Source organism: Equus asinus, chromosome 4 (genome assembly GCF_041296235.1).
Source record: "Equus asinus isolate D_3611 breed Donkey chromosome 4, EquAss-T2T_v2, whole genome shotgun sequence".
NCBI lineage: Eukaryota > Metazoa > Chordata > Mammalia > Perissodactyla > Equidae > Equus > Equus asinus.
Window position 1 is genome coordinate 64,171,773 of NC_091793.1, and position 27,649 is coordinate 64,199,421.

At 36.2% G+C, this 27,649-nt stretch overlaps 1 pseudogene; it reads left to right on the top strand.

The window, feature by feature from the left end:
• The window catches only part of LOC106839111 (sorting nexin-19 pseudogene), a 114,485-nt pseudogene extending 87,657 nt beyond the window's left edge, over window positions 1-26,828 (top strand).
• The last annotated feature ends 821 nt before the right edge of the window (window positions 26,829-27,649 follow it).

Here is a 27,649-nt window from a genome sequence, read left to right on the forward strand (position 1 = left end):
TCTTGTAACTCCATAGAATTGGGTAGCATTCCAAGAATCTAATTATCATTTGGGTATTTTGAAATGGTTTACTACTATTTTTTTGAGTGTACAACTACAACATAATAGGAAGTAAACAAGAATATACTGAGGTCATCTCATGTGTCAAGCCCTCATCATAAATAATTGCATTTAATCTAAAAATCTGAGTTCTAGTATCCTTAGATACATTTTATCGAAAGTCCAACTCTTCATGGTCCAAATCAAAGTCATTTCACAAGTGATTATTTTTTACAAATTGTAATTTTTCTCTTTGTTTGCTATAATAGTAAAAATAAAGATTGACGTAGAAATTAATAATGAAAGAAATCACTATCCGCCATTATCTTATGTTCCTAGGTAACTATTATTACATTTTGTTGTATATACTCCGTGCATAGGATGTTTACACAATTAACACTATATTGTATGTGTGATTTTCTATCCTTCTTCTTATAGTTAGCATTATATCAACATCATTATTCTAAGAAAAATGATCTCATTATTATGTATGACATTAAGCTACTAATCTGCCCTAACTCTTTGTGAAGAACTGGAATCAAGTCCAAATTCAAAATATATTACATGTTGCATATCTTCATAACATGCAGTTGAGGAGAAAGATCCAAAAATTTCCTCTTCAGGTTAATTCTACTTTATGTAGATGAATCTACTGTCAAACCAATCTATCCATTTAAATGAGAGTACAAATCCTAGTACGAAGCCATAGATTAGATACCAGCGAAGAGAATGAATATTTACAGCAATAGATGGGAAACAGATCCTAACACTTTTTTCTAACCAAATTTTGTGACGCTTTGTAATTTAAGAAAATATTGAATTTAAAAATCGGATGTCTGGTTTATTTGACACCTCATATTTTCTTTTAAATGATGATGATTATGATTTTACAAGTATGTAATGATATGCATTTATTATAAGAAAAGGAAAATGAGAGCTTTGAAATAACTTTGGTATTGGAAGTGATTAAATTGATCTATATTCCGTGCAATTGTCTGAAAACACTGTAGCATATTTTTCATTTGTTTCTATTAACATATGCACATTCTTTGATGCTCACTGGATTATTTTATTCATTCTGGATTTGGAAAACTTAAAAATAATTTACTATATGAAAAATAAATGTTAACAAATACTTAGCTAAGAATTCCAATCCATTACCTACCACACTGGGCTGAGCAGGAGATTTCCCATTTTACCCTTGGGATCTAACATAAATCCACATTGAAGTGCCCATAATTTGCACCCCTGCCTTCCCTGAAAAGAAGTCCTCAGCAGCCATTTGGCCTTCAGGGGCAAGTTCCATCAGGACCAGTCTGGGTCACTGGGTCTCATTGGGTCTCAACTTGTCAATTGTCATGTCTCCAGAGTGCAGATTCTTGGCTTTCCATCCTGGTCTATGAGCTCTGCTCTGGCTCATCTGCATTTGTTGTCATTCTGACCCTCCCTGGAGGTTTGCACAGTGTACCTAGAGTTCCCTATTTCTGAACGTCTTGTCTTTCCTTGTGTCAGTAGAGGCTTTTCTGTCAATATTCATTCCTCTGGGATTTCATGCTGGCACCAGCTACCACACCCACTTCATGAAAGATTTGGAGAGAATATTACAACCCCCCCCATGTGAATCAATAGATAGAATCAATGAAAGCAATATTTCTTTTTTCCATTCATTTTGGCTAGCAGTTCGTGAGGCTCATTACTTTTCTTCTGCAAATACATGTAAGGTGACCTGAAATTACACAGCAGCAACTCAACGTGTTGCACAGATTATAGTGTCATGACTTGCCAAGTATAATCCTCCCAAGGTACAATACGCCAGATAAAATGTATCTACTAATCCCTTTACTGATTTATTATAACTTTCAGTTCGGTCCCTGATGTCCCTGAGGAACTTTGATTCTGTTCCATGGAACTCTCCTCGTATGGCTCATAATGAATACCCCTTATGCTTCCTCAAGGTGGCCTCTTAAAGACTCACCATTACAACCTCCATGACAAGGTGACAGGGTGCAGAAGGGAGGTCACTCTGGATTCACCTGAATGCACAGCAGAGTCTGACAGACTGACTCTTCCTCGACATCTTCCTCTGCCCAGTCTAGCCCAGGGAAGGCACAAAGGAGACATCACATGTCATCTTTCCTGGTCACATTTGTAAAAATGAAAATAGCCAATAACATTCTCTGGACACTTGAGAGTAAGTTTCCAGAAGGTGCCTCATCTCTGAGATTAGAGTTCTTATTTTCTTGCAGATACTATGGTCCTTGAAAACATAGCATCTCTGTCCTTGAAACATTTCAACCACCTGCCGGCTTTGCTTCAGGCCCCACCATACAGGGTTGGGATGACTCTTTCTGTGTAGTGCTTCTCACTTTGGGGGCTTGGAGCTTGAAAGTGGACGTTGATATTCTGAAAGAAAGTAATCATTAAAAACATCCCAGGGCATTTTTAGTTTTTCAGGCATGATGTCAACCTTGATATCTTGGCCCTTTTCCAAACTGAGTAATTGTATTCTGCCAAGCCCAAGCTCCCCATACATTTTTACTGAGAATTTATTCTTCCTTTTCCTCTTAAAACCTGCTCAAGAGTTTATTCATGTCAGCAAGGCAGACAGGACATGGTGCCCCAAGGCATCTCTACCAGTGATTGGTGTGGCAGTTAACATTCTGAGAAGATAGTGCTTTTGTGGGCAATTGTAGCGGGTCTTTGAAGGAAGAGCTATTCTACAAAGTTTATTTAGGTATATTTGGGTATTGATATCCGATGTTCATAACACTGAGAATAAAAGAATTGAGGACAAAATAAGAGCATCTTTAACAGGAAGAAAAGAATGATTACTTATATGTAATACAGACTAACACCAGAATGGCCAGCCCTAATATGGCAGCACAGCAGAAATGCAAATCATATCTTCCTGCCAAATGCTTTTCACAGGTTACTTTTCACAGGTTAAATGAATTGATTTACTTATGTGTTTCTGTCATAGTCTCAATCAGGTCTCACATAGATAAAGCTTTAGTAGGTTGTGTAATAAAATACTCTTTATTTATACTAACATTTGTTTCAGGAGGGTGAATGGCCTATAGATTGGCGGGATTAGCTTTCTCTTCCTTCTTCTTTTACTTCCGCTATCAATTCCTTCTTCATAATGATCAAGTTCATAATAATAATGATAGTAACACTAATAATACCTTCAATTTAGCAGTTATTATATTCTAGCACTGGGCTAGAAGTATTGAATACATTCTCTCATTTTTCCATGCAGAAACCTTCTTCAATAATCACTGTAATTCCGATTATATAGATAGAGAAACTGAGGCTTCAAAGGGTAAGAAACTTGCTCAAATTTACACTCTGGGTAATAGATCAAGATTTCAGAAGACATCTGTTTGAGTCAAAAAGCTCTGATTGTAGCTACTATGCTTTTTGCTTCTCGTCCATAGCTAGAGGTATGGTTAGATCTGAGCATAATTAAACAAGCAGACAGACAAACAAAAAGAGTCAAAACTATGCACTGTCTGTTCATGCTGGCCTGGAGAGTTTGCTTAGAATGCTTGGTTGGAACTACTAGAGTGTTTTTTTGAAAAGTTTTTTCAAGCGTAAAATCTGTTGTCTTTATGTTGTTATTTATAAAATGCGAAGGCTCTATTGTCTGACTATTTTTATAAATTCTCAATACTCTTACACTATAAATTAGTTTCCTAATAATGATTTGGGACCATGAATTGTGGTAAAGACTCATAGTTGCAATCTGTACCTAGCTTGAAAGAAATAGGGTGGAAGTTCATGCAGATGGTTGCCTTATGAAGGTTATTTAACCCAGTTCCCCATTCTTGGGGCGGAGAGTAATAGGGCAGCCACCACTCAATGCATTTTCCATTCTTCTGGCCTTTGCAATAAATTAATAAAATGGGCCTTTGATTATCCAGTGAGAATTCCTTAATTCATAATCTTTATGTAATGGTAGAAGCTGGCATAAAATATAATTTAAAAGGTAGCACGAATGAGACAAACTCAGCTTCTTAAGTTTCCAAGGGGGACAACTGCCCAGTTTTGAAATGTTTAGTAAGCTACACCACATAAATGTATGGCTAATGGAATGACTATCGCCTTTGCAGACAGAAGGTCACAACAAATACCAATAAAGAACAGAGTCAAAATGACCACGGAGGAAATCTGGCTTCCTGACAGGACCCTTTCCATTACACCATACCTACTTTCTCAGAAAGATTTGATGCTTTTCAAAGTGAGTTTCTCAATGTCACCAGTGATGTCTGTGATATCACTGTTACCAAGCAAAGGGCAGGTCATCCTTACATGTCTTCTGTGTATCAGGCTCTGAGTTCATGACACACCCAATTTTATTTTCCTGATAACCATAAAAATTTGTAACTATTGTTGTCATTAACAGATGAGAAACCTGAGGTTCTAAGAGATTAAAAAATTGTCCCAAGAAACAGTTGGCACCCTTTCTGTAAAATTGTCTTATCTCTATTTAACCACAAAGTAGCATCAACAAATCGATGATATTTTACTTTACAATGTGAGGAAGCAATGTTGGTGAAGTATTTCACATGCACGTCACCTCACTCAATCTTTGTAGCATGTTGGTGAGGTAAATATCATTATCACAACTTTATGGATGCAGAACATAAGGTGCCGAAAGATTAAATTGCTTTAAAAAATCACCTAGTTTGTAGGTGTCAGCAGCAGATTTGAACCAAGATTTTCTGCCTGTCTGCAAAGCTTGTGTTCACTCTACTAACTTCTCAAGGAAAGTCACTTTATAAATGATTTTCATTGTCTTCACTAATATCCTTTATTGTTTCCAATGAATAACGTTCCACTAAACGTATTGATAATCCATAATGGCAGAATTTCTCTGACAGTGAGATCCAGTTAATTTCCTACTAAATTATTGCTTTAGAAGATACTCTAAAGAAGAGCGCTCAGAGCAATTGGGCTCACTGACTTCCACAATTTCAATTAAGAATGAAATTTAATTGTTCATCAAGTCAGGAAGTATTCCAGGTGGAATAATTTCCTAATATCTCAATTCAATGTATATTTTGTTTCAAAAATTTCTCAACTCTTCAAGGCTTTTCAGTTACTGCTCTGGACAAAGGGAATAAGATGATTTCCCTCCTATTTTCCAAACCTTATTTAAGTAGTGTTTATTGTGTAAGATTCTACATATCTCCTAAGGCTGAGGCAGAAAATACAGCACAGTTGAAATTCTGCAAATAAAAGAGCTGTGCTGACATATATTCTTTCAGATCTGGAAAATCACAGGGAAGGAAGATGTCACCACATCACTTTTACATTTTCCCTCCTTATTTGGAAGTCTGCCTTTGCCTGTGGCAGATTCCCCAAATATTTACTAAGCAGCTTCTCTGTGTCAGACACTGTGATGTACGATGGGAAACAAATGAATAAGATGCTGTCCTGTCCTAAAGCCTTCCACACCCTTAGCCCAGGTAAGAAGTAATGCATATGCATGTACATGGGGGTCTTCCAAGGCTCTGCCTGAGGATGGGATGGGAGACAGGTGGAGTGAAGTTCCTCTTCAAGAAAACTTAGCTGACTGGAGAGTTTCAGCAAAGGTGAGCTCTGCTCATGAGGAGCTTGAAAATGGGCATCTCATCTGAATCTAAGAAGGAAGAAACAGATATATAAACAATTTCAATGCTGAAAAAGCCTTGAGAGGTCACCTGTCCAGTAAACTCCAAACATAGCTGATAATCTGAACCATGGTTGGAGTCTTCTTTTCAGAATGCATCTTCCTGAGTTCCACCCTAAACCTTCCTGAATTGGGGTCAAGAATATTTATGGATCAGTTATAGTTCTCAGTTCCAAGTCATGGAAAGTGACTTAGGCTGAGTTTAGCAAAAATGAATGTATTGAAAGGAAAATGGGAAGCTCTTAGATTCCCCAAGAATGCTGAAGAACCAAGCTTGGGAAGCATGCAGTGACATAGAGCAGAAAGGTCACAAGGACCACAGGGAATTTCCTCACAGCCAGCCTGGTAAGCACTGCTCCTGTGCCTCCAATGGTGCTGCAGCTACTGCTGCCCTCAAACAGGGCAGACACAGCTGCTGCAGGCACTGAAGACCTCATGAATTCTCCCTTCCCTGCTTCTTTGTGCCTCTAACTCCAGATTCAAGATCCAGGTGGTTGCATCTGGTTGGTGGCTGAGATGAGGTCACGTGCCCATGCCCTACCGACTGGGAAGCCTTGGAAAAATGATTATGTGTCCTTCTCTGACTCTGTAAAGGGAGGTAGGCTCCTGCAACAGAATTATATAGTAAACTTAGGTTGAGAAACAAGCATAGCAAGCTATCTCAGGTGATAAGTCTGAATGTAGGATTCACGTTTGATGCAGCAATTGTCTTTATTTTATTATTCTGCCACCCTCAACTTTTTAACTTGTCACCTCTTTGTCGTAATAAGGCTACTGTGCTCTAGGCAATATCTTCCATCACCAATACCGATTTTGAGGCAAGAAGAAAAAATGGCAATAGACGTTCTCCTCACAAGACTCCACTTTTTCTGAGATGAACATATTTCCTAGAACTTTCTCCTGTCCCCCAATCCAAAGACCTCATACCTCATTGTCCAGAGCTGATTTACGTGTCATTTCCCAAGTCAATTACTGGCCACAGGTAATGGAATTATCAATGATAGCAAGAGGTCTGTAATGTTTCTTTCCAGGATTTGTGTAGGGACCCACTTTCCCTAAAACACAGGGTGCCACTATCTGAGGAAAACCCCATATGAATTAGTTGATACAAAGGCAAGAGGATGCCACACTGGTAAGCAATGAATGGCTTCTGCCAGAGTCAGGCCTTGCTTGAACATAGGAAAGACACTCACAAGCTGAACAGCCAAATAAACACCCAATGAGTGGCATTCTACAGTTTTTAAAGTCCCCCAGGGTGATTCTTTTACAGCCAGAATTTCCCTAATGTTTGGCATACTGCCTTAGTAAGCACAAACATATGTAAACCATTCTCCTTTTCCAAGAGGGAAAATATGTTCAAGGATCAGACATATTCCAAGGACATACTTGCAGCAAGACCTGGACAAATACTCAATTCTTTGCTTTGGGGACATGCATAGTTTTCAAGTCATGATAATAACACCTTCTTAGTGTCATGATAAATAATTTACATGCATTATTTCCAATTTTCATAACCACTCTACTTGGACATACCTACATTAAAAAACTGTGGAAAAGGCATTCAATTGGCTTGTCCAAGACTACATATTTAAGTAGTGGTTGCACTAGGTCTTGAACATATTTCTTTAGGACTGCAAAGTCTATTTCTACTGCATAACATCAGTAATTTTAAAAAGCATCTGTTTCCTGAACAGAGTAACATTCTTCATGTCTCATAGGATATAGAATTAATGAGCTGATTTCAAAGAGCACTTTGTGTGTGTGTGTGTGTGTGTGTGTGTGTGTGTGTATGTTTTTAGCATTGCTGACATAACCTCTCAAATTATGCTCAACTCCAGAGTGGAAGTTTTTTGTGGATTCTTGAGTCCTTGTCCCCATGGGTGTAAGCAGGTTGTTTTCTTGTAGATCTGTTACTGACAACCTGTCCAGTAAACTATGCTTGAGGCCTTCAGACTCAGTCATATTTAACATATATATACATATATATATATATATGTATATATATTTTAAATAGTACTGATCACTACAATTTACAAAGATAATGAACAGTCTTATCTTTAAGAAGAATAGTATAAAGGAGAGGTGGAGATGGATAGGAAATGGGCTGTGATATGCATGTAAAAAACTATTGAATTGCCTTTGAAGGAAAAGCAATAGACCACCCCTTTACAAAATTATAAAGGAGGCAGTTTCCTCCTTTATAATTACATGTTTTACAAGCTCCACTTTTCTGGCATCGTTCTCTTGCCCCCATCAATTGATTTTGGGTTATTTTCCTTTTACCTCCTCCGTCAAAGGCAAAGAATGAGGTTCTAACACATTGGTAGCACTTCCCTTTCTGTGTTTGCAGGAGTGTCACGCTTTGACACTATCATCATCACCACAACTCTGTGAGCAGGTCTGAAATCAAGGGGGAGTGTGTCTTGTGATCCAGAAAATTCAGTGACTGGCTTTCATAGAATATCTACCATCTAGGCTTGATGCCTGTCGAAGAAAGACAAGGTGCAAAGCTATCAAAGAAGTCAGTCAAAAGAATTACCCGAGCCGCTCGTTTAAGTCCCAATGAAGAGTCACTGATGCTGTGTTAATAATGGAGGAGGCATCTGACTTTCTACCCGGTCTACAGGTGATTCTAAATCCAGCTCCGTTTACATACCTCTGACAGAGAGCAGTCCTCACAGAGCAAATCACGAGTGATTTTTATTTTGCATTTTGAGGGCTATATGACAAAAGAGAAATATTATGCCATAGGAACTAAGGAAAGAGGGTTATAATATTTTCACTAAGGGATTTTAAAAATTATGTAGCATACTGTCATATTTATTCTTCAAGAAAAGTGCATAGGAGCCAAATAACATCCCAGTGGAACACTTGTTGCCCTTAAAAATAATGATGGAATAAGTATTCCTTGTGCATATCTCCTTTATATACACAAAAGAATTTCTCATAGGAGTGGAATTCATAGGTCTAGGATCTGTTTATGTTCAACTATGTTAGATATTGTGAAAATGATTGTCCAAAGTGTCAAAAGCAGTTAAAATCTCAACAGTGGGGTATGTGAGTTTTCATTGTTCTGCAACTTTACCAACACGTGATATAGTCAGATCTAATTTTGTCATTATGAAAAGTGTCAAATGGTATCTCACTATGGTTTTGCTTTACATTTCCCTGATTGTTGCTGATATACATCATTTTTCATTGGTTATGGTCATTTAGAATTCCTCTTTGTGAACAAATTATTTATATTCTTTTGTCTCTATATTTTTCTTATTGATTTATAGGATTTTAATATATTTAATACTACTTTGTTTTATTACATACATTATTTTTAATATATTCATTACTTAACATTATAAAACATCATTTATTTTTATTATATACATCTTTTTCCGGTCTGTGGCTTGTCTTTGGATGTTTTATGCTGTTATTTGTAGCAAAGAAGTTTTAAAGTCGAATGTCATCACGTTCTTGAATCCTTTCCTTTCAGAAGTGTGCTTTTCCTGTCTTGCTTAATTCATACTTTATTATGTCCACAATATATATATTTAATGTTTTACATTTTCTTCAAAGTTTAATACTTATTATTTCATATGTAGATAATAAATCTACCTGGAATTGATGTTTATTGTAATGTGGGGTAGAAGTCTTAATTCACGTTTTTATATATCTATAACCAATTTTGAAAACATCACTTAATGAATAGTTATTTCTTTCTATAACTATTTGTTCTACACCGGCATCTCAGTAATATATCAAATTCCCGTATGTTGGTGAGTATGATTCTGAGCTCTCTATCCTGGTACTGTACTGTAACTTCTTCCCAGCCCCTGCTGAAAATAGCTTATTGTCTTAATAACTACAGCTTCTAAAGAAGTCCTAGTATCTCATTGAATAAGACTTTGCTCCCTTTCTTTCCTTCCCAAAATGTATTGGTAATTCTTGACCCTTGATCATTTATGTGAGTTTTAGGATCACAATCAAGCTCTGTGATTAAATTCTGTTGAGATTTGGACTGAAATTGCCATGAACATTACTTGGAAGAAGAGTATTCTTTATAATCTTGTTTCTTCTAATGCATTGTTATGGCACATTACACATTTATTTAGACCTTTTTTAATGACTGAATAAAGTAGGATAATATTCTTCATAATGACTAATGTTTTGTTAATTTTAATCCTAGGTGTTCTGCAGAAAGAATGACAGGAAAATTTAGATTAATTTTTTTAAAATGTAAAAACATAAACTTTTGGGACTTCTAGAGTACCAAACCAGATGGAGTGATGCAGCATTGGGCATAAAGTGCATGGGTCTCAGGTGAATCGAGGTGCATGGAGACCCAGCCTGCAGGTGGTTTTGCATGATCAGCGAGGTGTTTTGGTTTACCGAACTTTCAAAACTGTTATTGAAGGTGTATAGAAATGCTATTAGTTTATAGATTAATTTCATATAAAACAAGTATTATTATTTTTAATAGTTTTTAGTTTTATGTGTAGAAAATCATAAACTATTGACAAAAATTTTATTTAATTCTAATTATTGCATGCTTGTGTGCACATGTCTTGGTGACTCGGCTTGCATCTCCAGTACAACTCTGACTAGAGGCAGGAAATGTGAACATCTTTTCCTTGGTACTGACATTCCAGGGAATGCTTTTAAAATCCACAGTAAAATGTGATCTTTGCTGAGACTTCTTGTAAGCATTTTTTATTAGATTAAGAAAGATGCTTACCAGTCACAGTTTCCTAAGATGTTATCAAAAATCATAAGTGTATGAAAGATATTTTGTCATCTATGGCTATAAATCTTTCTGAGTCTCCATTTTTTTTTGAGTCAATATTAAAAAATTATAAATTGCCAGAATGTTTTAAAATTTTGCCTAATTTTAAATTGCTGTATGAATATAATTAGAATATTGTATTATTCTTCTCTAATTTTCTAATTATTATCTAATTTTCTGTGGGTTTTTTTTAATCCTAATAGTGAATATTTTTACTTTTTTCTTCAGGAATATTGGTAAAAGTTTTTCTATTTTAGTAGTGTTTAAAATTTTAAGCTTTTTTTTAAATCATTGTTTCTTAGGTTTCTATTGAATTAATTTCTCTTAGTTATTTAATTGAGTAAATGTATTTATGTTTATTTTACACTTTTTATAACATCCTGAGATAAAACTTTAACTCAGTAATTTTTAATGTTTTTTATTTTTATTGTATACTTTAAAAGATAAATTTTCCCAAAGTACCTCTTCATAAGTACTTTATAATTTTGAAATAAAATATCGTCACTGTTGTTCAGTTCCAATATATTATATATTTGTGTTATGCTCTTTAAATATTTATTTTAATCAAATTGATACAATTATGAAGTTGTTAAAATCAAATGTTTCTACTAGCCTTTTAATAAGAAATCAGAACATTCTACCCTAATTTTTTTCCTGAGACATACAGGCAATAATTTAATTCATTTGGTAGTTACCTCCATATTTCTAAGTAAAAAGCTTTTATAACCATTTATTGCCCCTTACATTTTTAAAATTATCTATTGACTTCTATTTATATCATGAGGATCTAGCTCCTCAGACTTATATCCCCTCCATCACATACACCAACTTCTTGTCCCCGGAATATCTCTGTTTACTTTTATCACAGTTTTTGGTTAAATAATCTCACTTACAACTGAGGAAGAAAACATAATATCAATGCATTCCTTGTGTAATCTTAATGGCCTGAAATCAATAACTTTACTTTCATGTACTTAATTTAATTTTATGAGCTCATCACTGATTTACTCCTAAAGCCCAAAGCTTTCTCAGATTACTCTTGACCACGTTAGGAAATCTTATTGGTATCCCTGTTACTCGTGTATATAGAACTATTCTAATCTCAACTATTTGCTCTTTAGTCCTGTGACACAGCTGTGTTCTTAGTATGTCCTTTTTACACATCATGTGAAAACTTTCTTCACTTTTTTCCTGAGTTGGGAAGCCCATATCTATATTCTGTATCTTTTTGTTTTTTGCATACCCTATTTTTATGAAACCCACCTCAGGTTGCATTCTGAAAAGTATGCATGGAACATAAATGTTTGAAATCTTTTAGGCTCAAAATGTCTCCACACTTTACTGACAGTTTTGTTTGGTGTTGAAGAATACGTCTGTTCTCCTCAAATATCTGAATGATTGCTCTGCTTTCTACTAGCTTCCACTGCTGTTGAGAGAGCCATTTCCACTCTGATACCCTTGTTTTTTAATAGTTTAAGGTTTCTTTCTATAAGTTTTTAGCATTTTATTGCTAACTGTCTGAAATTTGTCTATGACGAATTTTGACGTGGGATTTTTACATCTATTGTGATGGAAAGTCAGTGAACTTTTGCAGTCTCAAAACTCATGTCCCTCCGTTCTGGATGATTTGTTAATTTCTTCCTACCACATGATTTATTCTCTCCCTTTCTTTCTCAATCTTTTTAGAATTGATGTTTTTAGGATGTTGGACTTCGTAAACGAATCGTCTAAATGTCTTCCTTTTTCTTTCTATTTTATATTTCTATACTTCTTTTTCTATTTCCGGGAAGGTGTCATTGAGTTTTCAAAACCCATTTTTACAAAGATTTTTACACCATATTTTAATTTCCACGAGTGAATTTATGATTTCTGAGTATTTCTTACTTTAGCATTCACATCTTACTTTTGGACACCATACCATTCCACTACTTTTTGAGCATGTTAATAATATATATATTGGTGATAACTTCTTATTGTGTTATTCTTTACTTCCAATGAGTCTTTTATTCTAGTTGTTGTTTTGGTCACTAACTTTTATATTAGAAGTATATTTAAATGGAAACTAATCTTTAGTTGCCTATTTATACTCAAAATATATTTACTAGAAGAATTAGCTGAAGCACTAAGTGTATGGGATAGACTTATCAAGTGGTGGATTTCTGGATTGGGGAATTTAACATGAATCTTGCTTTCTCATTGGAGGAAATCACCTCCATTTACTTATAATACTGTTCAATTTCCCCAGAAAAGAATGATCTGAGGTGGGTGCTGCAGGTTGTAGGTAAACCTCTGTGGCAGTTTTCCAGAACCAATAGAAGAAAGAGGACAGGGGTGGTCTCATTATTTAATTTTTATATGTTGTTTAATTTCCCTCTTCTCTGAGTATAGATTTCATTTGGTTCAACCTCTTTAGGAAGTAAGCTCCCATCTTATGCTCAAGAAGTAGTGACCTAAAGGCAAACTGGGCAGGAAAAGGTGATACTGAGGATCCATTTTCTTCTTTTATAGATTTCAATCAACTTTTCCTGTTTTTAGCCCTACCATTGCTACCCCTTCCTCTACAAGGGTACACAATTGCTCTGATTTCTGAGCTTTTACTGTATCTTCAGCATGAATCACTCTGCTTTTTGCTTAATTTCTTTCACTTGAGACTTAGTCTTACAAATTCAGTTTCTTACTCATAAATCTGTCACGGTATCGTAATTTTATTAATATCCGTGTATAAATTTGTCTTCTTCTTCATTGCTTTTGCATTGATGAGCTTATGTCTTTTTTTAAAAATAGACTTTCTTAAAACCATTTTAGGTTTACTAGAAATTTTTCATATACACTCTGTCCCTACACATGCATAGTCTCCCCCATTATCAACATCCCCCACCAGAGTGGCACATTTGTTACAATCTTTGAACCTCATCGACACATCATTATCACCCAAAATCCATTGTTTACATCAGAGTTTACTTTTTTATGCTGTTCATTCTATGGGCTTAGACAAATTTATGACATGTACCAACCCTTATAGTATTATACAGAGTAGTTTCACTGCCCTAAAAGCATCTGTGCTCTGCCTATTCACCTCTTCCTCTTTCTTACTCCTTGCAACCACTAATCTTTTTACTTCCCCAAGATTTACCTTTCCCAGAATATCATATAGTTGGTATCATACAGCATGTAGCCTCTCGGATTGGCTACTTTCTCTTATTAATATGTTTTTAAGTTTCTCCATGTCTTTTCATGGCCTGATAGCTCATTTCCTTTTAGCCCTGAATAATATTCCACTGTCTGGTTGTATCACAGATTGTTTACCCATTCACCTACTAAGGGATATCTTGGTTGCTTCCAACTAGTGAAAATTATGAATAAAGCTGCTATAAACATCTGTGTGTAGCTTTTTGTGCAGAAATTTTTTCAGCTCCTTTGGGTAAATACCAAGGAGCACTATTGCTGAATAATGTGGTAAGGGTATGTTTAGTTTTGTATGAAATCACCAAATTGTCTGCAAAGGGACTGTGTCATTTTTTGTTTCCACCAGCAATAAGTGAGAGTTTCAGTTGTTCCACATCCATGCCAGCATTTGGTATTGTCAGCGTTCTAGATTTGGGCCATTCTAATAGGTGTGTAGTGGTATCTCAACATTGTTTAAATTTGTGTTTACGTGATGACATATGATGTTGAGCTTCTTTTCAGGTACTTACTTGCTATTTTTATCTTTTTTGATGTGTTGCCTGTTGAAGTCTTTGGCCCACTTTTAATCAGGTCGCTTGTTTTCTTATTGCTGAGATTTACTTGCTTTTGTGTATTTTGGAAAACAGTCCTGTATAGGATATGTCTTTTGCAAATATTTTCTCCAAGTATGTGGATTGTATTTTCATTTTCTTGACAGTGTCTTTTGGTAAGTAGAAGTTTTAATTTTAACGAAGCCCAGATTATCAATTATTTCCTTCATGGATTGTGCCTTTGATGTTGTATCTAAAAAGCCATTGCTAAAACCAAGGTCACTTAGATTTTCATCTGTATTATCTTCTGGGGGTTTTATATTTTTGCGTTTTTCACATAGATTGTGATCCGTATTGAGTTAATTTTTGTGAAGAGTGTAAGGTATGTTTCTATATTCCATTTTTTGTATGCAGATATCTAGTTGTTCCAGCACCATTTGTTGAAAAGACCATCTTTGCTTCATTTTATTGTCTTTGCTCTTTTGTTAAAGATAATTGGCTAAATTTATGTAGGTCTATTTTGGGCTCTGTATTCCACCCCTTTGAGCTATTTGTCTATCGTTTTGTTGTTGTTGTTGTTAATACCATGCTTTAGCTATATGGTAAGTGTTGAAGTTGGGTAGAGTTAGTCTTCCAACTTGATTGTTCTCTTTCAATATTGTGTTGGCTACTTTTGGCTTTTGCCTCTCCATATAACCTTTAGGATTAGTTTTTCAGTATCTACAAGATAACTTTCTGGGTTTTTATTGATAATGTATGGAATCTATAGATCAATTTGGGAAGAACTGATATCTTGACAATATAGAATCTTCCTACTTATTAACAGGTACCGTTACTTCATTTATTTAGTTCTTTGATATCTTTCATTATAGTTTTACATTTTTCATCATATAAGGTATTCTACATAGTTTGTTGTATTTGTACCTAAATATTTCATATTTAGGGTGCTAATTTAAATAGTATCATGTTTTTAATTTCAATTTCCACTTGTTCATGAAGATTAATTACTTTCTGCAGGTAGTTTTTGCATAAAAAAGACAATGGGCTCTCGCATAAAAATGAGCTAAGAAAAGACATCACCACCTGGCACAGTCAGGAGGAAGACATTTGAATGCATGGTCAACATCGTTGACAATAGCTATCTGTGTCTTGGGACCAGTCCTTAATTCCTTAAGGCCATTAATCAAAGAGCTGTGGTAGTCTATTGTATCAGAATCCCTTCTTCTGTTCTGGTCTCCTATGGCTGTATGATTCTGCAAATATCTGTGAAGGATTGAGCATGTCTTTGAAATGTTGACAGAGGAAAAATCACTACAATTTAAACAGTAGATACTTATTTGGGCAACTCAAATTCCAATTTGAGAGACCCAGATTCAGGTAGAAACCGAGAATGTGTTCTAATTACAGGAGAAGGGCTTAAGGGTTTTATGGGAAAAAGGGAGGATGAAGTGAGTTGTATTAAAGAAGAGTTCATTGGTGGTAGATGAGTTAAGGCTAGGTTCGTACTTCACACATTGGCTTGAGAATATCAGTCATCAGGCAAAAGCCTAGACTTGTACTCTATTTATTAGATTGTGATCCAGTCAACAGCAAAGTCCAGTTTCCTCAGTCCTTACAAATAGGATATTCTTGTCTTTACTGACTTCTTGGAAGTTTGGCGATTTGGTCCAGTTTGGAAGATAAAGAAAATGAGATATGCAAGGCAATTCCTCTAAAATGTTTTCTCTGGCTCTATTTTAATATGGCTCCACTCATGGTCATCTTTCACAAAAGAATTATGTTATTTTAAGCAAAAACATTTGCTAATATAAGAAACCACTGCACCATCATCATATCCACCAAACCTATGTATACCTGAACTAGCCACTGAGGTTTTCTTCTGTGCTGGGAATCTGCCAGAGCAGATGAAGTGATCATTAAATAGTCCCCTGCTGATGATGGCCTCATAGTTAACTTTCAAGTGAATATTGATATTCGCGCAATTTTCTGATCAGCCTCTATCTCTTCCCAGCCGGAACTAATTGACTTTGAGTTATACATTGTAGAACTTAGATCCAGGTGAATATCAAAAGGTAAATAACCTTTCTTGTTTAATTTCATAGACAGAAATACATTCTTTTGTTCAATTATTTAACTTTAACAGTGACTTTGTTTTACAAACACAAAGCCATGTTGATCATATAGAAGCAAAAAATGCATGAGATTTCTTAATAAATATGCAGTTAATTATGCTTGTCCTTGTAATGCTCTTAAAAATGCATAATTTTATTTTCTCTTTTTGTTCTCTTTTATCAAGTGCTTATTTAATTCATTATGTAAAACAGGCAGAAAATTCATAGTTTTTTTTTGTGATCAAACACATTTTCTAATTAATCCTGGCATCTCAATGTAATGGTGATGAATATTATTAATTTCACTTTTTTATGCCCTATTAGGGTCATCTTTATAAAGAAATATGTCATTTGTGGAAGTATTTGTTTAGATACAACTCATCTTCTAAGGTCTTTGAATTAAGGATTGCTATGAAATCATTTATCTTATTATATTTGTCGTTGTTCTTTCTTTATTTTTTCCTTGCTACTTCAGATTATAAGTACAGTATAGTTTTGTTTAAAGGAGCACTTCTATAGCAATAACACAAATGGTCTTTTATTTGTTTATTTCCTTTAAGTGAAGAGTTGCAATTAAGCAATGCCCCCTGTCAGACACAGTCACCTTCAATTATTCTACTTCATGGTCAGAGGAGGTTTAGAAAATGTAAGATGCATGTATACTTGGCTGTAATTTTGGGGCTTCTGTAGAGGCTTTCGTGGACTCTTGTTTATACCATCTCCTTTGAGAGGCTTTTGGTTAAAATTTCTTCACTAGTCTCATTAAGTACTCAGGTATGAAAAAGAAGGTATAATATAAATTGCTTTCTAAAATGAAGTGGGAAGGACCTAAGCAGAGCTATTCTGTCCCAAAAGCCCATAAGTAGACAGATAAGATTATTTCTGGACTTCCACTGCCTCCAGTACTAGCCTCAGAAGTTAGGTGTTCATAGAGGACTGCTTCAAGGGCTACGGAATGTCCCTTTCCTTACACTTCTCCTATAAAATTGAACTTATCAAAGGCAGAATTTGTTGTTTCTCATATATTTTGTATCTTTAATGCCCAGCTCAATGCCTGGCACAAAGTAGATCTGAGGTAAATTTTGATTAGATTTAATTAAATTGATTTCTTTGATTAGGTCCACAGAGTATCTATTAATGCGGGATAATTTACCTCCATTGACTAGATGATTACTTCCTTGGGCCTCACAATCCTTCAATAAAACACTGAAATGTCTACTGAAATAGGGCTTGCCAAGTGTTTCTAGTACTTGTTCCTCAGTAATCTGTAATGGTTTTGGAAATGAACCATCCTGAATGATCCAGAGCCCCTTCTTCTGTTCTCAATTCTCCAGTGAGAAAAGTTTAAGGTTGCTAAAGATCAAAAGAAGAGGAACCCAAGGATGCCACAGATCCAGCTTTAGATAACTATAATGTGTCTGTATTCCTTTAAGGTACTTAATCAAATAACATTTCTTGGGAACTCATCCAATCAAGCTTGGAAAACGAGGCATACTTTCAGACGAAAAGGAGCTAGTCTTTGGAGTCAGATAGCTGTGAGCTTGAAGTCCAATTCTGTCTTTTATTGGTGTTGTGACACTGGATAAATCACTTAAGTCTAATGCCCTCATCCTCTTCATCTTTCAAACAGAGGTAATGATAATCAATACAGAAGGTTTTATGAGATCATACAAATAAAATAATGGATATGAAAGAATATTGGTAGACTTCTAAATATTCCTCCCCCTCGAATATCCCCTGTCCCCTGGTATTCACAGCCATGCATAACCCTTTCGTGCTGAGTAATTTGGTTCTAGCTAAAAGAATGTGGAAAGGGTAATAGAATGATCACTTTTGTGATTAGGTTACAAAAGACTACAATATCTACCTTACCAGCTGACTCACTTTCTAGCTTCCTTTGATAAAGCAGGCTGTCATGTTGGAGAGACTCTCATGAGAAGGAAGGAGGTAAGGGTGGCTTCCAGCCTACAGACATGAGCAACTGAGGTCCACAGTCCAATATCCTGCAAGAAAATTAATCTTGCCTAAAATCATATGAATGAGCTTGGAAGTCAATTCTTCCCCAATTTTAAGGCTGGTACTGAAGCCACGGCCCTGTCTTACACTATTGGATGTAGCCTGTCAGAGACCTTGAAGTAGAAGACGCTGGTAGGCCATGCCCAGATAAGTGATCGTAGAAACAACTGTGAGAAAAAAAAAATGTGTGCCTTTTTAAGCAACTTATTTTTGGGATATGTTAAGCAGCATTAGAAAACTAATAAAAAATCAAAAGTAAATATATAAACAGACACACATGTGTGCATAGCTATATATATATATGCATATGCATATGTTTATACTCACACATACATATATATACATATATATATGCATATGATCATCCAAGTATGTACCCAGGGAATATTTTATCTCTGAAATGACTTTTGCCTGTCTCTGTGCTTCTTATCTGTGTGCTAATTTTAATTAGTTATGTTGCTTTGTTTTCAGTGTGTGTGTTTCCATGAGTATCTGGATGATGTCATGTGCTCTCCTCTACATGGGTCATGTCATAAAATCTGTAACAACAGCATAGAATCTCTGACAGAGTGATAGCAGAAAAACATGCTTTGAAGCTAATTATTTCCCAAAATTTATTACTTTATGGATTTGGATAAGAATAGCTGAGAAATGTCTGTCACAGTGAGTGGCAAAGATCTGGTTTTCAGTACCAACCATAGCTTCATCTCTGTTTTTCTCTCTTGAACAAGTTACATAATTTATCTAAGCCTCAGTTTACTTGCCTACATAAGTGACATAATAGTCCCTATGTCATAGTTTTAATTTGAGGACTCAATACATTAAAAAACAAAACAAACAAAAAATTAAATAACGTCTATTAAAACTCCCAAGCACTTAGCTAAAGACTTTACAGATATATTAATTTTGACAGTTAAATCTAGGCTATAAGATAGATATAACTATTGCTCTAATTTTATTGATAAGAAAACTAAGGCTCAGCTAAGTCAAACAATTTGCCCTACCCTCATAGACTTCATAAGTTCTGGGGCATATATTTGAGCCTGGGTTGTCTTCTCTGAAGAAGTATGTTTATTCATACTTTGCTAAGTCAATTCCTGTTGGGCACATTTGGAATCTTTCTGATTCTGCTATTTCCCCTATACAACCTATTCCTTCCATAACAGAGAATCTATTTTAAAACATAAATAAAATAAATAGTTAATATTTTAATTATTAAAATAGTTTAATAAAATATTAAATAAACCATATTTAAATTATTAAGTCCTTAAAATAAATCTATAAATTAATAAGTAAATTAAAATATATTTGTGGAGTGAACCTAGAGTAGTTCCCAGCACATAATTTTATGCAATATATGTTACTTAATAATTATTTATTTCTTACTAAGATTGTTAAGATCTATTGTTGGACATAAATCATTTAATTCAAATTAACTCCACCCTTTATTCTCAGTCACACATCTTATAGTTTTCTGCCTCTGACTTCTTTTGTTTCCAAAAAATTCAAGGCTTTAGTCAGGTGTATATGAGAACATTTCACCTTCTTTGCCTTATTCCCCAATGTTTCTTCTTCACTTCCTCTGTCCTTTCTTTCCTTGTTTCTTTTCTTTCTTACTAATTCACCCAAAAAATGCTTACCATACACGTACTACGTGACTAGTCACTGAGGACACAGGCCAGGTTAGAGGTTGGATTAAGGCACAGACTGCCATGACAAATCATTGTTTTGAAGCCATGGAGATTTATTTCAAATCTATGTTATAGGTCCATCTCAAGTCCACAGGATGAACTATGCTCTATGCCATCCTTATTCAGGGCCTGGGATAGCAGAGATTCATCTCTGTGCCTCCATAACTGCTGAGGCAAGAAAAAGGGAACATGGCAGGTAAGCATCATTGAAACTTTGCCTGAAAGAGACATGTCTCACTTTCATGCACCTCTCTGGGAAAAAGGAGTCTCATGACCACACCTAACTCTAAACAGGCAGGAACAGGCAATCCTTTCTTTTCTTGGGCAGCATAGCTACATGTTAAAAAGCATAGAAACTTGAGAGACCGCTTCACCTATCTGTCTCTGATCTCAATTCCAGAAAGTTCAAGGAGACACTTCAGTGACTCATTTCTAATTAACTGCTTCATTCTCTTTCCTTTTCTCATTTTTTCATTCAGCCATTCAATCTTTTATTGAATGTATAGTATATGTTAGGTACAGGAGATATAGCAAATAACTTTTTTAAAAAAGAAAATAAAACTGCTGCCCTCATGCTATTTATATTGTAAGGAAGGAAAAATAAGTAAGTATTTAATATGTCAGAGAGTGATGATGGCTTTACACTGAGAAAAGTAAAGCAGGGAAGGGGGGAGGAGAGAATGAAGATGTCTGAGAAGAGACTTCATTTTAAATTGGGTAATTAGGACCAATCTTGCTGAGACAGTGAAGTGTAGCAAAGAACTGAAACAGGTAAGAGAGTGAGCCTGAGCGCTATTACTGAAGGGAAGATCATTCTATGCAGGAGCAGCAAACTTAAATGCCCTGAGGCAAAGCACTTCCAGCAGAAGTCTGCTTTTCTAGTGAGGCTTACAAAGAAGCATGAGACTGGATAAAACGGGAAGGAGAGCGTGGCAGGAAATGAAAGCACAGAGATTCCAGGGGCCAGATTAGAGACCCAGGGGCCATCAGAAGGTCTTTGGCTTTTATGAGAGTTTTGGAGAACTCTTGGTAGATTTCACACAAAAGAGTAGCATAGTCTTACATGTGTTTTAAAATAGGTTCTCTATTATAGAGGGACTAGATCACTGGAAGACCAGTTGCAGTGTCCTGAGCACCTGTAGCAATGCTTGTTTCCAATTATTTGGTAGACAAAGACTGGGCAAAGTAACTTTGGAGGAGAAATCAGGAATTCCATTTTGGACATGCTAGTTTTGAGATGTCTATTAGACATCCTAGTGGGAATGCTGAGTAGACCACTTAATATGAATGCCCCAAATTTGGGAGAGAACTCTGGGCTGGAGATATCTACATACAGAGAGCATCTAATACTATGAAGCTGGGTTTGAGTATATACAAAGAATGGAAGGGGTGTAAGACCTGAGTCCCCAGACACTCTACCACTGAGAGATAAGAAATAAGAGAAAGAAACAGCAAAGGATGTTTGGAAGGAGTCACAATGGGGTAGAAGGAAAATATGTCCAGGAAGTCAAGTAAATAAAATGTTTTAAAGAGGAGGGAATGATCAGATTGTTGGATACAGCTGGTAGGTCCCTAAGATGAAACATGAGAAGTGACCATTACTATTATCTATCTGAAGATCTTTGAAGGCTTTTATGTGAGGAGTACTGGTGAAATGTTGTGCCAAAGCCTGATGAGAAAATGAAGAGAACAATTAGATACAGCAAGATAAATCTGGCCATGTATCCACTTAGGGTGGCGCTGTGTCTGCTTGAAAGACCGCCAGGACCTGGAATGGACATATACAATGACAGAGTAGGTTGTTATCTTCCTGGTCTAACTGCAGGAATTCTGGCCTCGATTGCTGGCCACTTTATTCCTCCCAACAAACCAAAGTGCCTAAAATCCCAGTATTATTTATTCCCTTAAGTTTGGTTTCTATTTTTTTCATACCAAGCATCTCTTTTTCTAACACTTTTACTTTAAGGAGGAGCATAATAATCTGCTACCACTTATGGAAAGACAAAATAGACTGGGAGTTGGAGGACCTGTGTGGTCTTATATAAATCTTTCTCTTCCCTTAGATTGATGTTCCTCCTGCAGATTTGGAAGAACAACAAAATGGTCTCTAAGAGCCCCTCAAGCTGAGAGAAGAGTGATATGGGAATCAAAATTTTGATAGAGAAGAAGGAATGAGTTTGGAGCTGGAATCACTGCTTTGGAAAGTTAAAGACAGACTCCTTCATTCCATCATTCAATGGACTTTACCAGCCCCTGCTTTGCTCTTTATTCTGCGCTCACTCTAGTATGTGGGGGGTGGTGGGTCACTTTCTGGAGATAACAAAATGAGATATCTTGTCAAGGGGCACTAGGAAAAAAAAGAGTGATGAGATGGAGGGGACTTCACTGAAGACAGAAATGGTTCAGTAGTATGCTCACTCTGAGGCCTAATTCTGGAAGTGTTCTGCATGCTGTGAATTAAATGCCACTCAAGTCACCGATTGTCATGCCCTAGGTAAGGTAATTTTCAGGACAGTGTTTGGGCTATTACTATGCCATCAGAAGCATATTTTACACTCTGTAATCAAATAATCTTTGTATTGCTAATGGAATTTCAGTAATTAGTTTGTTTAATCACTTTCACCATTGAAAATTCTTATTTTACTTTTCACATATATTGTGATAATAACATGTTGAAGAGCTCATCAGGTTGGGAAGGAAGGTACCCATTTTCCCTCAAATGTCATCATCAATTTGAGGAACAGGCCCTGCCCCACACAGTTATCTACCTTATCTGAGGTCCTGCACCATGGAAGGACATTTCCGTGGGTTGTGTGTTTGGGGACCACACTGCTGTTCTTTTCTCTCTGTGGTATAGGACTCAGGACATCTTACTGTGTAGATATGGCCATTGCATTAGTGTGGTCCTTTCTCTCCATTCACTAAAGTATACATTCTTCCCTAGGGTTGCTAATTTGGCATAATGTTTTATTTTCTGTCTATGTATTACGAATATTTTTTCTTCTTTTTTTATTGCTGTAACATTGGTTTATAACATTATATAAATTTCAGTTGTACATTGTAATAGATTGTGAATTCTTCCTAGATTACATCATGTTCACACCCAAAGACTGATTACAATCTAGCATCACACACATGTGCCTATTCACCCCTTTCACCCTCTTTCTTCCCCTCTTCCCTTCTGGTAATCACCAATCCAATCTCTGTCTCTATGTGTTTGTTTGTCATTGTTTTTATCTTCTACTTATGAGTGAGATCATATGGTATTTGACTTTCTATGTCTGACTTATTTCATTTAGCATAATACCATAAAGTTCCATCCATGTTGTCACAAATGGCTGGATTTCATCATTTCTTATGGCTGAGTAGTATTCCATCGTGTGTAAATACCACATCTTCTTTATCCATTCATCTCTTGATGGGTACCTAGGCTTCCAAGTCTTGGCTATTGTGAATAATGCTGCAATGAACATAGGGGTGCGTGTGTCTTTATGCATTTGTGTTTTCACGTTCTTTGGATAAACACCCAGCAGTTGAATATCTGGATCATATGGTAGTTCTAGTCTTAATTTTTTGAGGAATCTCCAGATTGTTTTCCATAGTGGCTGCAGCAGTTTGCACTCCAAACAGCAGTGTATGAGGGTTTCCTTCTCTCCACATCCTCTCCAACACTTATTGTGTCCTGTGTTGTTAATTACAGCCATTCCGATGTGAGCAAGGTGATATCTCATTGTAGTTTTGATTTGCATTTCCCTGATAGTTAGTGGTGTTACACAACTTTTCCTGCACCTGTTGGCCGTCTGTATATCTTTTTAAGAGAAATCTCTGTTCAGATCTTTTGCCCAATTTCTAATTGTATTGTTGGTTTTCTTGGTTTTGACCTGTATTAGTTCTATGTATATTTTGGATATTAACCCCTTATCTGATATATGGTTTGCAAATATCTTCTCCAAATTGTTAGGAGGTCTTTTGGTTTGGTTGATGGTTTCCTCTCCTGTGCAGAAGGCTTTTAGTTTGATATAGTCTCATTTGTTTATTTTTTCTATTGTTTCCCTTGCCTGGACAGACATGGTATTTGAAAAAAATGCTTCTAAGACCGATGTCGAAGAGCACACTGTCTATGTTTTCTTCTAGATGTTTTATGGTATCAGGTCTTACATTCAAGTCTTTCACCCATTTTGAGTTGACTTATATGTATGGTGTAAGATAATGGTCTACTTTCATTCTTTTGCATGTGGTTGTCCAGTTTTCCCAACATCATTTACTGAAGAGACTTTCCTTTCTCCATTGTATATTCTTGGCTCCCTTGTCGAAAATTAGTCAGGTTTCTTATTGAAAAATTTGGGCATTGGTGCAGATTGGAATTTCTCTAATCAGCAAAACAATGTTTATATTCCTGCAATGGGCAGAGGACAGCATATGACTTTGTATATTCCATCAAGGAGGCATCTGCGTAAAAAAACAAGGCAGGAGGCTAGGGGCCTAAATCATGGGCCCCTGACATGTGCAAGGAAGTGTGCAGAGTGTTTTACATAAAGTCTCAAAATTGGTCTCATCAAAACTCCCCAAAATAGGTATTGCTGTGTATATTTCATAGAGGAGAAATTGCTAGAAAATATGCTTGGGTCATAATTTTAAATACTATGTTACAAAGCAGAAGAAAACTACTGGAATAATAGAGTTAGATGGAATTTTTAGATGATAGAAGAAGAATGAGTAATTAACTCCTTTTCAGAGGATTTTTTTTTTTTCATTTTAGTATATCTGGGAACGTCTAGGCTGCAAACACCAGAACTTTTCAAAAAGTTCCTTCCTTGAAGTTGAAATGAAATATTTCCGAATGTATCATGGTAATAGGGATAAAGAAATTGGTTCTCATTCTAAATATCTCTGCTCATGCAACTCCAAACTTGGAATGCTTCCTTGGAACTAAAAATATCACTGTATGTAGTCAAGGCTCACTCTACCTAGTAAAACTTTGAATTAATCTTACTGAGATTCAATTAAGAATTGAATGTTAGTCCTAAAACATTCCAAAATATCTGTTTTGACCCCAGTGTCTTTTTTCTAAACTAATGAGGTCTTCACTTTCACTTTGACCTCATCATGCTCATATCCCACTAGACTTTTTGCCAGGTAGGAAATATCAGTTTCCTGGTACCAATCATCTTACTGCTTTGGAAGGAATCTCCATTCATTTCTGGGTTCATGTTTATTAAACTCTATGCCAATTTCTCCCATATGGAGTTTTAACTGCTATTCTTAAAAGGAAAAGTAAGTGATAATGTCAGCAAAAAAAATATTAAAGACATTACCTGAAGCTAAAAAATATGTCACTGTCCAATAATTTTCATCAAGTACAATATTATAAAATATAGTCAATTCTATAGTCTAATGGTGAAATTAAAATGTCCTTTACTGTGAAATAAAATTTAAACAGTGGTTAGAAATTTAAAACCATTTGAGGAAAAAAACAGCCCCTTTTGGTTCCATGAGCTAGAGAGAGTGCTTTGAAAGGCATTTATCTTGATAAATAAAGTAACAGCTATTAACGGCAGAGGTTTCCAGAATGTCAATCTTTGAAATGGTTTTCAGGCACAAAAGTGAAATAGGGACCCAGTAACGTTTAGAAGAAGACCACCTATCAGAATTAAACACCAAATTATTGTTTGGTTCTAGAATTTGGGATTTGAGGGCATGTTGGAAGACACAGAGTGGAGACATAAGCAATGACTGTGGTAGGAAGAGCCTTAAGGGCCAGGCAAAGGGACTGGAAAGCACTGGAAGGTCATGAAGTCATTTGTATGTCAGTGAAGCACTGGAGAGTCAATTTATTCATTCATTCCTTCATTCACTCATTCAGCTGTCTGTCATCTGGCTGTTCCTCCTATCTGGTAACTTCTTCCTCATTATGCATAGTATTGGTGGAAACCACCATCCACATCATGCAATAGAGCATACGTGCAGAGACAGCCTCCATGGCTTGACCAAACAGACCCACCAGACCAAACAGACCCACTGACTGTCAGTATAAGGACGTAAAGATAATGGTGTGTTTGGGATTAACAGCCACGGTGTCACTCTTTAATATTGGTGGCAGCTAGGTAATAAAATAGCAATGGTGACATCCTGGCTGGACGTAATGTCAGACTGGCTACTAGAAATGCAGCCAGCAAAACCCCCAGAAAAAGATCCTGGACAAATCCCCCCAAAATGTGTGGATGGCTACTTGTCAGACGGTGCTATGCCAGCCCAAGACCTCAGCAACCGTGATCCAGAAACAGAGACAGAGTTTGCTGACACAGCCCTCGGTCTGCTCATCTTGCTGCTAATGGAACAGTGGAAATAGCGATGTATGGAAAACATACAGCAAGTTCTTTATCTCTTCTTTGGTACCCTAATTCAGGGGCGTTTAGAGGTGCCCCTCTAATCTCACATTCCCGCAGTGCTGGGAACAGTACTTCTGGCTTCTTCAGGAGTGCACCTAATGTGGTGGAGTTTTGCCGAAGTATCCATGCCCTGTAAGGACCCAGGAGCAGAAGGTTGCTGCTGAGAAACAGGCATTGCAGAGCATGATGGGAGTCTTGCTAGATGGAAATCCTTGGGGTGAACAAATGCTGGCTGAGCTGGAGTCTAGTCTGGGAGTCACTATAGCAATCCATTATCAACAGGCATTTGATTTACTGCCTTTCAGTGATCATCCTGGAATTCTTGGATCTCAGTGCCTCTGTTGAGGAGTCTACCATAACCACCTCTGCCTCAGCAACCCCTGGCAACCCCAAGAGGACGGGTATCTGCCCCTAGCCATAGGTTAATCTCCCATTCTTTAAAGGTTGGGAGAGTTACTCTCATGCCCAGAGACCAGTCAGGAAGCCTGTTTCCTCTGGAACTGTGCTGTAGCTCAGAAAGCCTGTGGTCTCAGTGCTACGGTTCTCCCCCTAGTTCTAGTCCATTTGTGGCAGTTGATAGGAGGACATAGGAGCCAATTGCATGTATATCTATTTCTAGACCTTAAGAAAAAAAGCATGTGTGACATTGCCTGCTTCTTATTCTGCAGAGTAGATTTGGGTTGCACTCATTTTTCTATCCATCTTTCTTCAGTCTCCCCCTTTTGTTTTGTAATGTATATATTACTTAAATTATTTGTTGCTTAAGCTAGCCAGATTTATGATACTAACAATACTGAGTGATTAAAGATTTTGAGCAAGATACTGACAAAATTTGCATTTAACTTTTGCACTTAGGGCTGAACTGAGATAAACTGAGACTGAGTCTGTGACATCAGCACATAGACAGTGGCATTTGGAAAGTGTGGAAGAATTAATTTTTGCGTGATTGTATAATGACTCCGTCCCAAATATACCCTACTGAATTTTAAAAAGGGAAATCTTCCTTATTGTTTATCATAAACTATATCTGGCTAAAGGAGAGGGACATAGGAAAATATATTGCACATATAAGCAATCACAAAGATTTTTGACATGCTTATTGATTCACTAGATTACTGAAGAACTCACTCATTATTGGTATACAATTTATGAAGCCATGGCCTGAAATGTAAGAATGTCTTTATAATTTTATGGACGTAGGTTCATGTTTCCATTTAAAACAGAGCTCTGTGTGTG